Raw genomic sequence first — 15,078 nt, 5'->3', positions numbered from 1 at the left:
GCTGTCCCCCACCATCCTGCTGCCATGGGTGGACAAGCCCCACACGGTCTCCGGCTCCTGCGGCATCCCGCTTGCTGTCCCCCCGCCCCCATCCAAAGGTGACCAGGCTGGTTTATTCTATTTCATTGATTTTATTTAATTTATTTGAACTACCCCAGCAGCAGCTGCCGCGCCAAATGGCTGGGGGCTGTGCGATGCTCGCCGAGCCGGCGCTGTAAATCTCCGCCGCTTCCCCGTTGAGTTCCGCTCGGCGGAGCCACGGCTCTCCCGGCTGCTCCATCCCGCTGTTCCCAGCTCCACGTGGTGCCTGGGCCGAGCCGTGGGATCCCGTGGGATCCTGTGGGATCTGCCACGGTCCTTCCTGCCGCAGGCCTCGTGTGGGCAGCTCTCCCGCTCATCCTGACGGTGTGGTGATGGCACAGCCAGGCTCCATGCGATGTGTGCGCCGGGATGCCGGCCACGGCACCGCGGTGAGCTCCGGGCGTGGTGGTGGGATAGACCAGGAAGGGCTCATGGAAGAGGAGCAGCAGGAGGCTCCATGCGAAGGCGGCAGGAGCTCGGCGCTGCCCATCACCGTGGGGCAACCGCATCCCACCACGGTGCTGCCCTTTCCCCCTTTCCCGATGCTCCACGGAGCCAGCTGGTGGGATACGCTGCATCCCACCGCGGTGAAACCCACCCCGCGGCCCCGCCGGCTGGTACCCCACCGATGAGCCAAAGCATCGGTGGCTTTTGGCAATCCCCCAGCCAGCGCGCCGTGCCTCAGTTTCCCCACCTGCCGAAGCGGCTCTTACCGTGTTACCCAGCAGGGCCTCACCCTGTGCGTGTGAGCGTGCAACGTGCGTGTGTCTTTCTGCACGCTCACGCGTGTGCGTGCGCCCCAGGTGTGCGCACACACGTGAACACGCGTGTGCGCACACCTGGGGCCCACGCACATGCGTGAACACGCATGTGCGTGTCTGCCAGTCACCAGGTGTCGCTCTCGGCACGGCCACCACCTCCCACCGTGTCCCCATCCTCCTCCCCGGCTATATTTGTCCTTCCAGCTGCTCCGGCTGGCGGCATTAAAGGTTTTTCTTGCAATTTCCACGTTTCCTTCCAAAAATCCGTTAACACCTTTCCTGGGCGTTTGAGGGGGGTTGGGGAGAATAAAAGGATGGAAAAGGAACGGGATAAAATCCCCAAAATCATAGAGGTGCTGGAGGAGGCGATGTGCTGGGGATGGAGGCGGGTGTTGGGGTTGGGTTTTGGGGGTGAAGGGTGGGCGCGTGAGCCCCAGCGCTTTCCATCCCACGGGATCCAGCGCTCTCCATCCCACGGGATCCAGCGCTCTCCATCCCATGGAATCCAGCACTTTCCATCCCATGGGAGCGGGATGCTGCGCTGGGAACACGTCGCGATGGCACTGGTGGCATTTTGGATGGCGTCACCCAGCTGCGGTGGCACAAGGGGATGATGGATGGGGTTTGCCAGGGTTGGGGGGGGGGGGGGGTTCATGGTGGGGGAGGGGTCCTGCCCTGTCCCTGCTCCGGGGGGGGCACAGCAGCAGGGTGATGCTGTCCCTGTGCCACAGGGCCACCTGGCCTGGCAAGCCCCGCGTGCCCTGCCGCACCGGCAGCTTGATTAAAAAGGCGGCGCGGGCGGCGCGGCACAGCTGGTGCCTCCTGCCAGCACCCCCAGCGCGAAGGCGCCCGAGATTAACGTCTCCAATTAGCAGGAAAACGAAGCCACCGCAACCCGGGGGGTTCCCTGCCCCCCCCCCCCCCGTACCCCACCCCCCCCACCCCCGGTGTCACCTCTTGGGGATGCTGCCGCCAGGCTGGTCTGTGGCTGGTGGCCACCCATGGTGGTGCCCATGCCAAGTGGTGGCCATGCCATGCTCCCCTGCCCCCCGCCTCATTTTTGGGGACATTCCCCCCCTCCCTCCCATCACCCCCACTGGGGGTCCCCTCCCACCGTGCCCCATGTGCCGCCCAGCCTGCGGGAGGGGGACACGGGCAGGGTGACCCCCAGCCCCACCCCACTGAACTCAGTTGGGGACAGGGCACTCAGGTGGCAGCAGGGACAGGACCCAGCGTCGTCCCACCCCCCACCCCCCCCACCGCCACCGGCACAGCTGAGCCAAGGCTTGGGGGGGGGGGGGGGGGGGCGCTGGGGGAGGGCCTGTGCCTGCACGCTTTCACCTGCCATTTAATTGGATGTATTTTTAATTAATGGTGCCTCTGGGACCAACATGAGACAACACGCGCTCTGAAGAGGGGCAGGGGAGGAATTGGGGACGGTGGCAGGATTGGGCCGCGGGGTGCGCTTACCCGCCAAACGCCGCCATCAATCACCCCCTACTTTTCGACTCTGGACTTTTGGCTGGGGCTCAAGGCAGGAAGGGGGGTCCCAGCCCACCCCCCTCCCACCCCCGGTGCCGCCTGGCACATGTGTGATGAGCCACACGGCCTCAGCTGCGGCTGGTAGCGAGGGGGGGGGTGGGGGGGGTGCTGGGGGGAGTGTTGGCCGGCAAATCCTGCTCCAAATCTGCTGCCCACTTGCTTCTGCTGGGACCCCTGGGTCATGGGGGGGCACCTGGGGGGGCCTGAACCTCCCGGGTAGCCCCCAGCCCCACCCCATGGCAGCAGCCCCTCTGCCCCCCAGCAGCCCCCACCACCAGGGCCCTTGGTACCCAAGCCCCCCCCCCGCCTCCATCCTCGCTTTGTTCCTCCCGCCCAGCCCTGGGGAGGGGGGCGCACAGCTGGTTCAGGCTCATCGCCCCCCCCCACCTTCTGGCACAGCCCGGGGGGGCCGCGCTGGGTGGTGATGCTGGGGCAGCTGCCCAGCCCTGCGAGGGGCCGGGGGGGCCGGGGGGGTCTCACCCGTGGCAGGTGCTGCGGCGCAATGTAGGGCAGGCATTAATATTTAGTGGGGCTGGCGGGGGGGGGGCGGGGGGTCACCAGGGGGGCGACACAGCTGCCTCCTGCGCTGGAATGCAAACTGCAGCTTGTGGGGATGGCTGCCCCCCCCGGACTCCCCCAGACCCCCCAAACCTCCTGGAGAAGGGGGGGAGCACATGGGGAAGGGGGGGGGGGGGGCACAGCTGTGGGCACATGGGAGGTGTGAAAGGTAGCGGTGGCCAAGCCACAGCCCCTCGAAGCCACCAGCCACGTGGGGGGGAAGGGGGGATCCCAGGGGGGGGTCCCAGCCTGCTGCTCGGGCCACCAGCTGTGATGCCAGTGCAGTGTGGGGCGGTGGGGACAGTGGGGGCAGCTGGTGGCCCAGCGCACGGGGCTTTGGAGCGGGGACACGCGGTGCTGTGGCCCTGCCCGCGTGGGGATGGTGGTGGTGGGGCTGGTGGGGCTGGTGGGGCTGGTGGAGCTGGTGGAGCTGGTGGGGCTGGTGGGGCTGGTGGGGCTGGTGGGGCTGGTGGGGCTGGTGGAGCTGGTGGGGCTGGTGGGGCTGGTGGGGCTGGTGGGGCTGGTGGACCCTTGGAGCCTTTGGTTGCGGCACCCCTGGGTGCTGCCAGGGATCTGGGGGTGCCCCATCCCCTGTCTGAGGGCTGGGGGGGGGGCTGCGCCCAGTGGCTGGCCCCTCACCACAGCTGGACGCTCACCATGGCCAGACCCCCCCCATGGCCAGACCCCCGCCCTGGCTGGACCCTTGCCACAGCTGGACCCTCACCCCCCAGCCAGACCCTCACCACAGCCAGACCCTCACCCCACAGCTGGACCCTCACCCCAGACCCTCACCCCACAGCTGGACCCTCACCCCAGACCTTCACCCCACAGCTGGAACCTCACCCCAGATCCTTGCCCCACAGCTGGACCCTCACCATGGCCAGACCCTCACCCCACAGCTGGACCCTCACCCCACAGCTGGAACCTCACCCCAGACCCTCACCCCACAGCTGGACCCTCACCCCAGATCCTTGCCCCACAGCTGGACCCTCACCATGGCCAGACCCTCACCCCACAGCTGGACCCTCACCCCAGACCCTCACCCCACAGCTGGAACCTCACCCCAGACCCTCACCCCACAGCTGGAACCTCACCCCAGATCCTTGCCCCACAGCTGGACCCTCACCATGGCCAGACCCTCACCCCACAGCTGGACCCTCACCCCACAGTCATATCCTTGCCATAGCCAGACCCTCACCCCAAATCCTTGCCCCAGAGCTGGACCCTCACCACAGCCAGACCCTCACCACAGCTGGACCTTCCCCATGGCCAGACCCTCGCGCCAGATCCTTGCCCCACAGCCAGACCCTCACCACGGCCAGACCCTCACCATGGCCGGACCCTCGCCCTGGCTGGACCTTCACCACAGCGGGACCCCTGCCCCGGCCGGACCCCCGCCCCGGCGCGGGCGGGTTTATTAGCGTTATTCCGGCATTGTGATGCAGAGAGAGTCGGTGCAGCAGCTGCTGCCGCCCGGGTGTTTATTGTTACCCAGAGACAGCCCCTGGCTGCCGCCCAGCCCCCCCAGCCCCATGCAACATTTATAGCGCGGCGGGGCCGCTTTAACTCTCTGCCTCCCGGGCGGGGGGGGTGGGGGGTGGGGGCTGCCCGGGAGACCCCGACCCTGGCGGCTGGGCCAGGCCCAGAGCTGCCGTGTCACGCCGGGTCACCTCGTGTCATGCCTGGATGCCCCACACTGCACCATATGTGCCGTGCCTGCGGTGCGCCATGCCATGCGCCGTACCGTGCCATGTTGTGCCATGCCATGCTGTGCTGTGCCGTGCCGTGCCTTGCCGTGCCATGCCAAGCTGTGCCATGCCATACCGTGCCATGTTGTGCCATGTACTGCCTGTGCCGTGCCATGCCATGCTGTGCCGTGCTGTGCTGTGCCATGCCATGCGGTGCTGTGCCATTCCGTGCCGTGCCATGCCAAGCTGTGCCATGCCGTACCGTGCCATGTTGTGCCATGCCATGTACCGCCTGTGCTGTGCCATGCCATGCTGTGCCGTGCTGTGCTGTGCCATGCTGTGCCATGCCATGCCGTGCCATGCTGTGCCATGCCGTGCCATGCCGTGCCATGCTGTGCCATGCCATGCCGTGCTGTGCCCTGCTATGCTATGCCGTGCCATGCCATGCTATGCCAAACTGTGCCGTGCTGTGCCAAGCCATGCCATGCCATGCTGTGCCCTGCCATGCTGTGCCATGCCATGCCATGCCATGCCAAGTTGTGCCGTGCCGTGCCGTGCTGTGCCATGCCGTGCTGTGCCATACCATGCTGTGCCATGCCACCGGAGCCCCACACAGCAGCCCCCAGGGAGTCTGTATCCATGGCACGGCTAATCCTCCAGCTGGGCAGGGTGCCAGCCCAGCCCCGTGCCCGCCTGCCCACCCACCCAAGGGGACATGGTCCTGGCTGCCCCTCACCAGGAGGTGCCAGCCCAGCGCCAGGGGGTCCGGGGGGTCCAGTACTGGCCTGGCTGCCCCAGCCCTGCTGACATCGCCAGCCAGGGGGGACAGGAGGGTCCCCACCTTGTCCCTGGATGTGGTTAGAGGGGCAGAGGGGCCATGGCAGGGACACACTGGGTGCTGAGGGGTTGTGGGGGCTCAGTCCCTGGGGGTGGGTGGGATGCGGCCTCACCTCGGCATCCACTTGGTGCCACGTGTCCGCCTCCTCTCTCCTGTGGCACAGCATGGCATGGCGCAGGATGGTACAGCCCAGCATGGCATGGCTCAGCGCTGCTTGGCATGGCATGGCACAGCACGGTATGGCACTGCTCAGCATGGCACAGCACAGTTCAGTTGGGCATGGCACAGGGTGGCATGGCATGGCATGGCATGGCATGGCACAGCACAGCATGGCTCTGCACAGCATGGCACGGCACAGAGTGGCATGGCACGGTACAGCACGGTATGGCTCTGCGCAGCATGGCACAGCACAGAGCGGCATGGCATGGCACGGCATGGCACAGCACAGCATGGCATGGCACAGTATGGTGTGGCACTGCTCAGCATGGCACAGCTCAGCTTGGCACAGCATGGCACAGCTCGGCATGACTCTGCACAGCATGGCATGACACAGCGTGGGATGGCACAGCATGGCACAGCACGGCATGGCACAGCTCGGCACAGCTCTGCACAGCATGGCATGGCACAGCATGGCACAGCATGGCATGGCACAGCGTGGCACAGCTCAGCTCTGCACAGCATGGCATGGCACAGCGTGGCACAGCTCAGCTCTGCGTGGCACAGCGTGGCACAGCTCAGCTCGGCACAGCATGGCATGGCACAGCTCGGCACAGCTCAGCATGGCACATCATGGCACAGCACGGCACAGCATAGCACGGCTTGGCACAGCACACGGGGGTATCAGCACCACCGAGCACAGCAACCAGCCGGTTGCGACCATCTGCCCTCGCATGACCCTCACCGTGGCCTGTCCCTCCCACCCAGCTCTGGGGACACCGGTGTCACCGGTGGGTGCACGGCCCTGTCCCCCCACCCCAGCCGGGGGCTGCAGCACCGACCGGGGGTGCCCGTGCCAGGCAGCCCCTGTCCCCCTGCCCCCGCCCCGCCAGAGCCCCCCGCTCCCCCCCCAGCTCCCTCCACCTCTCAGCAAGTTTTTTATGTGATTACAGGCACTGCATGGTAATTAGTGCTAAACTCATTTGCACAACTACAGTTAATTGGCTACAACAATTAATTAATGTGTTGGAAATTTGGCACCGGGAGAAAAAAAAAAGAAAAAAAAGTTTGTCATCAGAGGGAAAAAAGGGGGGAGATGGGGGTGCCTGCACCCACCTGCACCCACCTGCACCCACCTGCAGCCCCAGCCCCGGCTCTCCCTCAAAGTTTCCCCCCCAAAGCTGCTGGCCCTGTTTGGCCCTGCGCTTTGTTTTCCTTTTTTCTTCTCCCTTTTCATTTTTTTTCCCCGTTTTCCTTTTTCTTTCTTTCTTTCTTTCTTTTTTTTTTTTTTTTTTTTTTTTTTTGCAACTTAAGCAAACTCATTTCCCTGATAAAATATAGCATGACTAATGACTGAAGCATGTAAAAATCATTGGGAAAATGTCCTTGGAAGACGAATGCATTTTCAGCAGAATAATTAACTTAATTAACAAATTCACATGCATATTCATCAGGCTATTAATGTCTTCTCAGCTCAGCTTGACGAACATTGCGGTAATAACCATCTCATTTGCATATTGCATTCTACTGCTATCCAAAAAAAAAAAAAAAAAAAAAAAAAAGAGGCGAATGCACACGCGTGTGCCCCGTGCCCGCTCCCGTGGGATGGAACGGTGGGTGCCATGCGCCCCGCTGAGGTTGGTGGTCCTCGTGTGGCGGTGCCCGCGTGCCGGCACCGAGCGGCGGGAGGTGTGAGGAAGGCACCGCGACGCCTGCCGCAGATGCCAAGGCCGGGAGCGGCGGTACCCGCCGCTCCCGGCCTTGGCATCTGCGGCAGGCGGTGCGGTGCGGGCGCGGAGGGGGAGAGGACCCGTAGCAGCTGTCGGCCTAATTCGGCTAACGCGCTGCTCGTGGGCGGCTTAGAAAAACAGATTAGGCGCCTGCGACAGGCACTGATTCCTGACATACGCTCGGGGTCTGCGTCTTTATCGCCCGCGCCTGGCGAGGGGGGATGAGGATGGGGAGGATGGGGGTGATGGGGTGGGGTGGGGGGCGGAGGGGTAACGGGGAGGGAAGGGATGAAGAAGATGGGGGTGAGGGGGGTGAAGAGGAGGAAGAGGGTGAAGCAGGCGATGGAGAAGGCAATGGGGGTGAAGAGGATGAAGGGGGTGAAGAGAGTGATGGTGATGAAGGGGGCAATGGGGATGAAGAAGATGAAGGGGGTGATGGGGATGAAGAGAATGAAGGGGTGAAGCGGGCGCCGGGGATGGAGAAGGCAAGGGGGATGAAGAGGATGGATGAAGGGGGTGAAGCGGGTGAGGGGGGTGAAGAGGGCGGTGGGGTGAAGGGGGCAATGGGGATGAAGAAGACAATGGGGACGAAGGAGATGACGGGGGTGATGGGGATAAAGAGGATGAAGGGGGTGATGGGGGACATTGAGTGGATCCAGCCCCGCCCCCCCCACCCCCCCCACTCCCTCCCCGCTGGCTCCACCCATCCCTGCCACACCCTGGCTGGCCCCGCCCCTGGTGCCACACCCAGCTTGGCCCCACCCACAGCAGGGGGTGCAGCCCCACGTGAAGCGCAGAGCACACACACACGTGCACATGCACGTGTGCACACTGAGCACGCACAGCCATGTGCACACACGCTGTGCACACACCAGCCACACAGCACACACGTGCGTGAACGTGTCAGGGCTGCACACACCAGACGTGTGTGTGCAGTTCTGTACACACAGCATGTGAGCACACATGCACACCCTGAGCACATGCATGCACACACACAGAGCACATACACACGTGCACACCCTGAGCACACACATGCACACACACGCAGCACGCACACGTGCACACCCTGAGCACACACAAGCACGCACATTCACATGCACACACGTACACACACGTGCATACATGCACGCTGAGCGCACACACGCACACACCCTGAGCACACACTCCTCAACGCGTGCGCATCCCATGTCAGCATGCCCATCCCAGTTAAGTGTGCGCACCCTGTGTAAGCATGTCCACCCTGTGTAAGCGTGCCCATCCCATGTAAGTGTGCTCACCCCGTGTAAGCATGTCCTCCTCGTGTAAGCGTGCACACCCTGTGTAAGCATGTCCACCCCATGTAAGCATGCCCACCGCCATGTAAGTGTGCCCACCTCATGTAAGCATGCACATGCCACGTAAGCGTGCCCAATTCATGTAAGCATGCACACCCCATGTAAGTGTGCCCACCCCATGTGAGCGTGCCCGCCCCATGTAAGCACGCACACCCCATGTAAGCGTGCCCACAGAGTGGGGGCACGCACAGGGGTTCCCGGTCACAGAGGAGGTTCTGGCTGCCACCCTGGGGTGTCACCCAGGTGGCTCTGGGTGACCTGGGATAGGTGCAGATCACCCAGCCAGGTAGGCTGGGTCCAGGCCACGCTGCAGCACCGCGGGGCTCAGCCCCTCACCGCGGGGGGGACAACAGACCCCCACCATGGCGGGGTACAGGGGAGGGGTGTGTGTGGACGGATGGAGGGAGGGATGGATGGGCAGCTGGATGGATGATGGATGGGTGGGTGGGTGGGTGGATGGGTAGAGGGAGGGAGGGAGGGTGGATGGGTGGATGGATGTGGATGGATGGACGGATGGATGGATGCTAGGTGGATGGATGGATGGATGGATGGATGGATGGATGGATGGATGGATGGATGGATGGATGGAGGGTGGTTGGATGGTGGATGGATGGATGGATGGAGGGTGGTTGGATGGTGGATGGATGGACAGATGGATGGATGGTGGATGGACAGGTGGATGGATGGTGGTTGGGTGGATGGATGGTGGTTGGGTGGATGGATGGTGGATGGGTGGATGGATGGAGGGTGGATGGATGGATGGGTGGAGGGTGGATGGATGGATAGATGGATTCTGGGTGGATGGATGCTGGATGGATGGATGGTGCACAAATGGTGCATGGGCAGATGGATGGATGATGGATGGGTGATGGATGGGTGAATGGATGAATGGATGAATGGATGAATGGTGGGTGGGTGGATGGATGGATGGGTGGATGGATGGATGGTGGATGGGCAGGTGGATGGATGATGGATGGGTGGATGGGTGGATGGATGGATGGATGGATGGATGGATGGATGGATGGATGGATGTTGGATGGATGGATGGTGAGTGGGTGGATGTGCAGACAGGTGGGCGGACGTAGATGACCATGCAGATGGGAGGACAGATGGACAGACAGATGCGTGGGTGGTGGATGGATGGTGGGAGGATGGATGTTGGGTGGATGACGGATGGATGGGTGGTGGGTGGATGGGTGGTGGATGGGTGGACAGACAGTGGGACAAGCAGGTGAGTGGATGGACGGGTGGTTGGCTGGGCAGGCAGAAGCATGGATGGGTGGATGCAGGGACAGACACATGGCTGGGTGGACAGACGGACAGGTGACGTAGGGCGGGTGAGTGGGCAAGTGGGTGGGTGGAGGGACAGGGGGACATGCTGGCAGGGTCACTTTCGTCGCCCAGAAGGGCCCAGTGGGGGGGACTCTGTCCCTCTACCCCGCACTCTAGGAGGGACAGACCCTGCTGCCACCCTGCTGTGGCACCCACCGACCAGGGTGGGCGGCCAGGGGCTGGGGACCTGCTGGGGGACATGGGGACACGACCCCAGGGGAGGCCCTGCGCCCTGGAGACGGGGATGATGGCGGTGGGGCGCCGGGGTCACCATCACCCCAGGAGCAGGTGACCCATTACTGGGTGGCACCGGGGGCCACCCTGGTCCTAGGGATGGGGACAGACCTCAGCCAATCGCCATCCAAGACTCATACCTCCAGCCAATCCCCTGCCAGGGCTTGTGGATGCCGACCAATCACAGCCTTCCCTCATGCTGGCCCCGCCCACACTGGGTATATAAGCCTCCTGCCGTGGCTGTGGCCAGTGGCTCCCCCGGGGCATGGGGTCCCCCCCCAGTCCCCTCACTCGTGACAGTGGGTGTGGGGGGAGGATCCGACCCTGCTTGGCCAGGCAGGATGTGGGGGTGCCCCCAGGACCCTCAGCTGTGTCTGGGGTGCCACAGCCCAGCGCCACCATCCCTGGCATCCTCACTCTCCGTGGGACCACCGGGCTCCTGGAGCATCGCAGTGACTCAGTGGGAGGGGACATAGGGGTCACCTCACCTTCACTCGTGGCTGTGAGGTGCCACCAGCACCTCCACTGGCCCTGGGGACCTGCCTGTCCCAGTGACCATGCAGGCAGGCGAAAGCTGAGCCCTTCCCTGTGGAACCGTGGGGAAACTGAGGCACAGGGATGCTGCAGGGCCAGGGAGCAAAGCCACCATCCCCCCAGGACCTCCCCTTTGTCCCCAGGAGCATCCCTGGGCTCTCACCCCCAGCTACACGTGGAAAAACTCCCCCAGCGATGCCCAAAACGAGGAAGACCCATGGAAAGGAGGGGGAGGGAGCTGGACCCCAGAGCACGGGGTGGGGTGGGGGCCAGGGGGTGAAGGTCGGGTGAAGGGCACCGTCGGCAGCACGCAAAGGGGTGGGGGTGGGGGGGATGATGATGCGGCACACGGTGCCAGCTGTATCCGGCGAAAGGCAAATAATTCAGCGGCACCAACCGGAGAGGAACCAGCCCGCCGAGCCACGTGCCAAAATACCAGCAGTAAAGTAGTTAAATGGATCCAGCGCGGGAGCGAGGAGCCGGTTTGGGCCCCCATCCAAAGGAGTTAATGTCCCACAGTATGATCGATTAGTTGTCAGCCGTGATTTCAAACCAATACAAGATGAATGGCATCATTTTCCTTCTCTCATTTTAGGCAGAATTAAGAAGCCATTAGCTAACACAAATTTTTGGCAACTTTAATAAAAAAAGCTCCAATAGACATTTGTAGCAAACGTTCTCCAAGGTCCCCAAAATCCCTCCCCAATGGCAAAGGTGGAAATAACCTCCCGCATCCTGCCCGGCTCGGTGTCCGCGGTGCTGCTGGTGCCAACGCCATGCCCACCAAGAGGAGACACCAATGGAGCATCTTCATCCCGCCGGAGCAATGCGGCCGGGTGCCCTGCCCAGCCCACGGCGCTGAGCCCCGGTGCCGCCACCGGCCTGGCATCACCCGTGTGATGAGCTGGGGGGTCTCGATGGTGGGGGGCTTTGTGCCGGGGTGGGCAGTGCCAGGCAGGGGACTAGTCAAGGACAAACCGCGCACAAGCTGCTGCTGCCCGCGTGCCCGCAGGCGCGGGGCCGCCGTGCCAGCCCAGCCGTGGCCATTACGGCTGCGTGCGCCAGCTGCGGCCGCCCGATCCCCCCGTCCCCGGGGAGGCTGCGGGGAGGGGGGCTTGGGCACCGTGCCACCGCCCGGGCACCAGGGCAGAGCCACGGCCTCTGGCAGCACCCGGTGAGGGGCGCCGGGGTCAGGCAGGGTGACGAGGAGGGGGGCGCTGAGGGTCGAGACCCCGCAGTGGGACCACAGCCCTGAGGTGGGACCCCCTCCCAGGTTCTGGGGAGACCCAGGGCACCCCCAGGGGTGCTGCCAGCCCTGACACTGCTGTTGGCAGGGGACAAGCTGGAGGGCAGAGATGGGCCGCAGCCCCCCACCCCCCGCCCCCCTCGGCTTTCGCTGCCGGATCACCGGATTTTAGGCACCAAATGGGGTTGAATTAGGATTATTATCACAGCTGCTCTAAATGTAATTAGTTTTGCTCTGAACTTGTTTGCTTTGCCGGGATTACGGCACAATCCAGCCGACCTGCCCGGCACTAACTTGAGAAAGGCTTTAATTACTCTAATAAAGCGGATGCCGGGTTAATGTGATGATTCCAAAGGTGTGTTTTTCAATTACATTTAACAAAAAGATTTATAGTCGGGTAAAATTTAATTAGGAGCGTGTGGGAGGGTTGGGCCAGCGTGGATGCTGCTCACCGCCGGTGGCCACGGGGCCAGGACCTGGGCTCAGACCCTGGAGCTGCCACCGTGCCCCGTGCACCGACGGGGTCTGTCCGGCACGGTGGCTCTCCATCTGTCCTGCTGGAGGGATGGATGGATCCCACCGGCCCCACCCCAGGGTGGAGGTGGACGGAGTGCCAGGGTGATGCGAAGCCCCCCATGCACTGTCCCCATCCCCTGCTCATGTCCCCTCCAGCCCCATGGCTCTGGGCAGGGGGTGTTGGGTCCCTTCCACCCCACTGCCGCACACCGGAGGCATTGCCCGGTGTTGCTGTCTCGGGCCGTCAGGATCCGTTCGAAGCAGATGGGATCCAGCTGCCAGCAGCAGCATGAGGAACCGGCTGCCGGGGGGGAGCAGGGCTGGGGCTGGGGGGCTGCGGGAGGGGGCTGGGGGGCTCTGCTGCCCGACACAGACCTCCGGCGAGCCCAGTCGAGCCGGAGCTGCCAAGAGAAATGGGCAGATTATGGGATGAACGCAGGCCAAGGCAGGGCTGGGATGCAGCCGCCGTAAATCAGCTTTTAAGTAGCAACAAAATGGACATTTCCCATATGAAATGAGCCACCGCCTGCCATGGAGGGGGGGGCGGGAGCCCAGGCGGGGCGCGGGACTGGGGGCACCACGGGGGGAAACAGCAGGGTGAGACCCCCAGCTGGGGGCTCCGGAGGGGCTGTGGGGCTGGGGATGGAGCCCAGGATGGGGGTCAGGGGAAGGGAAGGGAAGGGAAGGGAAGGGAAGGGAAGGGAAGGGAAGGGAAGGGAAGGGAAGTAGGGAAGGGAAGGAAGGAAGGGAAGGGAAGGGAAGGGAAGGGAAGGGAAGGGAAGGGAAGGGAAGGGAAGGGAAGGGAAGGGAAGGGAAGGGAAGGGAAGGGAAGGGAAGGGAAGGGAAGGGAAGGGAAGGGAAGGGAAGGGAAGGGAAGGGAAGGGAAGGGGCCTGGCTGCTGCGGGGTGCTCAGGTGGGTACCACCTGCTCTCCGGTGTTCCCGGCCAGGGCCAGCCCCACATCTGCTGGATCCAGCCTCCCCCACTGCCCTTATTTGGGTTTTGCCCCTTTTCTCCCCAGGGCTTGAGGGGCACCCAGGTTCCCCCCTTTCTGCAGGGCTTGGGGCTATGGACCCTTGGGCTGCTCAGCACAGCCCCAGCTTTCCAGGTGCCCTTGGCCCAGGGTGACCCCTTCCCTTGGGTACCACCTGCCCCTGCATTGTGTCCCCCCCTCCCAGCCCATCCATGCAGCCACCCCAGTGCTGGCTGTGTCCCACCAGGGTGTGGGGGCTTTTCCTCACCCTTCCAGCATCTCCCACAGCCACCGTCATCCCCTGGGTGGGGATGAGGGACCAGGCTCAGGGCTTGGCCTCACGCTGGCAGTGGGGCAGGGGGTAAATGCAGGGGAAGGACACGACCCCAGGGAGAGGCACAACCACCCCACGGGACACGGGGCTGCGGCTGGCAGGGACATGACAGGGACACTGCCCGGGGGGGAAACACACACACACAGACCCAGACACACGCGTGTGCCCGGGGGTCGAGCAGCAGCCCCCAGGCCGGGCCGGGCCATGCGGGGGGGCCGGGCCGGGCCCCCCGGGCTGGGCTGCAGGCGGTGCCGCATTCCGGAGTACCAGCTTTTGCTGGAGGCCGGTGCCAGCAGGCGTTGGCAGGTTTGGAGCTTCGCAGCGATTCCAGGCGCAGATGTCCTTGTTTTAACTCCTCTGCGATGGAGCCTGGCAGGCCGGGCGGGGGAGGGGGCGGCTCGGCAGCCCCCGGTGCGGCGGGGACCGCTGCCAACCCGACCTGCCCTGGCCGCAGCTCCGGGGACCGCGGGGACCCCCCACCCCCGGGTGGCGTCCCGGTCTCCCCATCGCACAAAGCCGGGGGCAGCCCCCCTAAACCGGGGGCCACAGCCACGACCCCTGGGCACCCCCCAGCCCCCACAGCGGGGCCGCCTGGCCCCGGTGGCAGTAACGGGGCCGCCTCCGCAGCGCGGCGAGCGCCCAGCGCCGGGAGCCTCCGTTTTTTATGGTATCTGCAATTTTGGCAGAAATCTGTCTTTAATTTAGCTGTCCATATAAAAATCCGCACTGTATAATAATGAACAGATGCCATGAAATTTAAACTGAAGCAATGACTCCTCCTCCCCCCCCCCCGGCTGGCACTCGCCGGTGGCAGCGGCGACCCGGAGCTGGCGCTGGCCCCGCGCCCCCGCCGCGCTCCGCCGGGCCGGGAGAGGGGCCGGGAGAGGGGCCGGGCCGGGCCGGGCCGGGGGCACCGGGGGTTGTGGGGAGGGGAGGGGGGGGAGACCCCCCCCCTAATCTCATCCTGCCTTCATATAGTGGGGCTGAGTCCGGGCGAGCCGCCACCGCGGCGTGCCCCCGGTGCTGGCCCTGCTCCTGTCCCCCCGGCGGTGACGGGGTCCCCGGTAACATCCCCCCCGCTCCCCCAACCCTCCAACCCTCCCCGACGTGACTTTGAGCCCACCATGATCACGCAAAACCCTGGCAGAGCTCGGCGGGTGGCGGCGGCAGATCCCGACCTCCCGCCTCCCTCCCCGGGAGCAACCGGGGCCGCGGTGCGGGC

The sequence above is a fragment of the Falco rusticolus genome, chromosome 18, assembly GCF_015220075.1.
Source record: "Falco rusticolus isolate bFalRus1 chromosome 18, bFalRus1.pri, whole genome shotgun sequence".
Taxonomy (NCBI): Eukaryota; Metazoa; Chordata; class Aves; order Falconiformes; family Falconidae; genus Falco; species Falco rusticolus.
Note: the sequence above shows the minus strand (reverse complement) of the source record.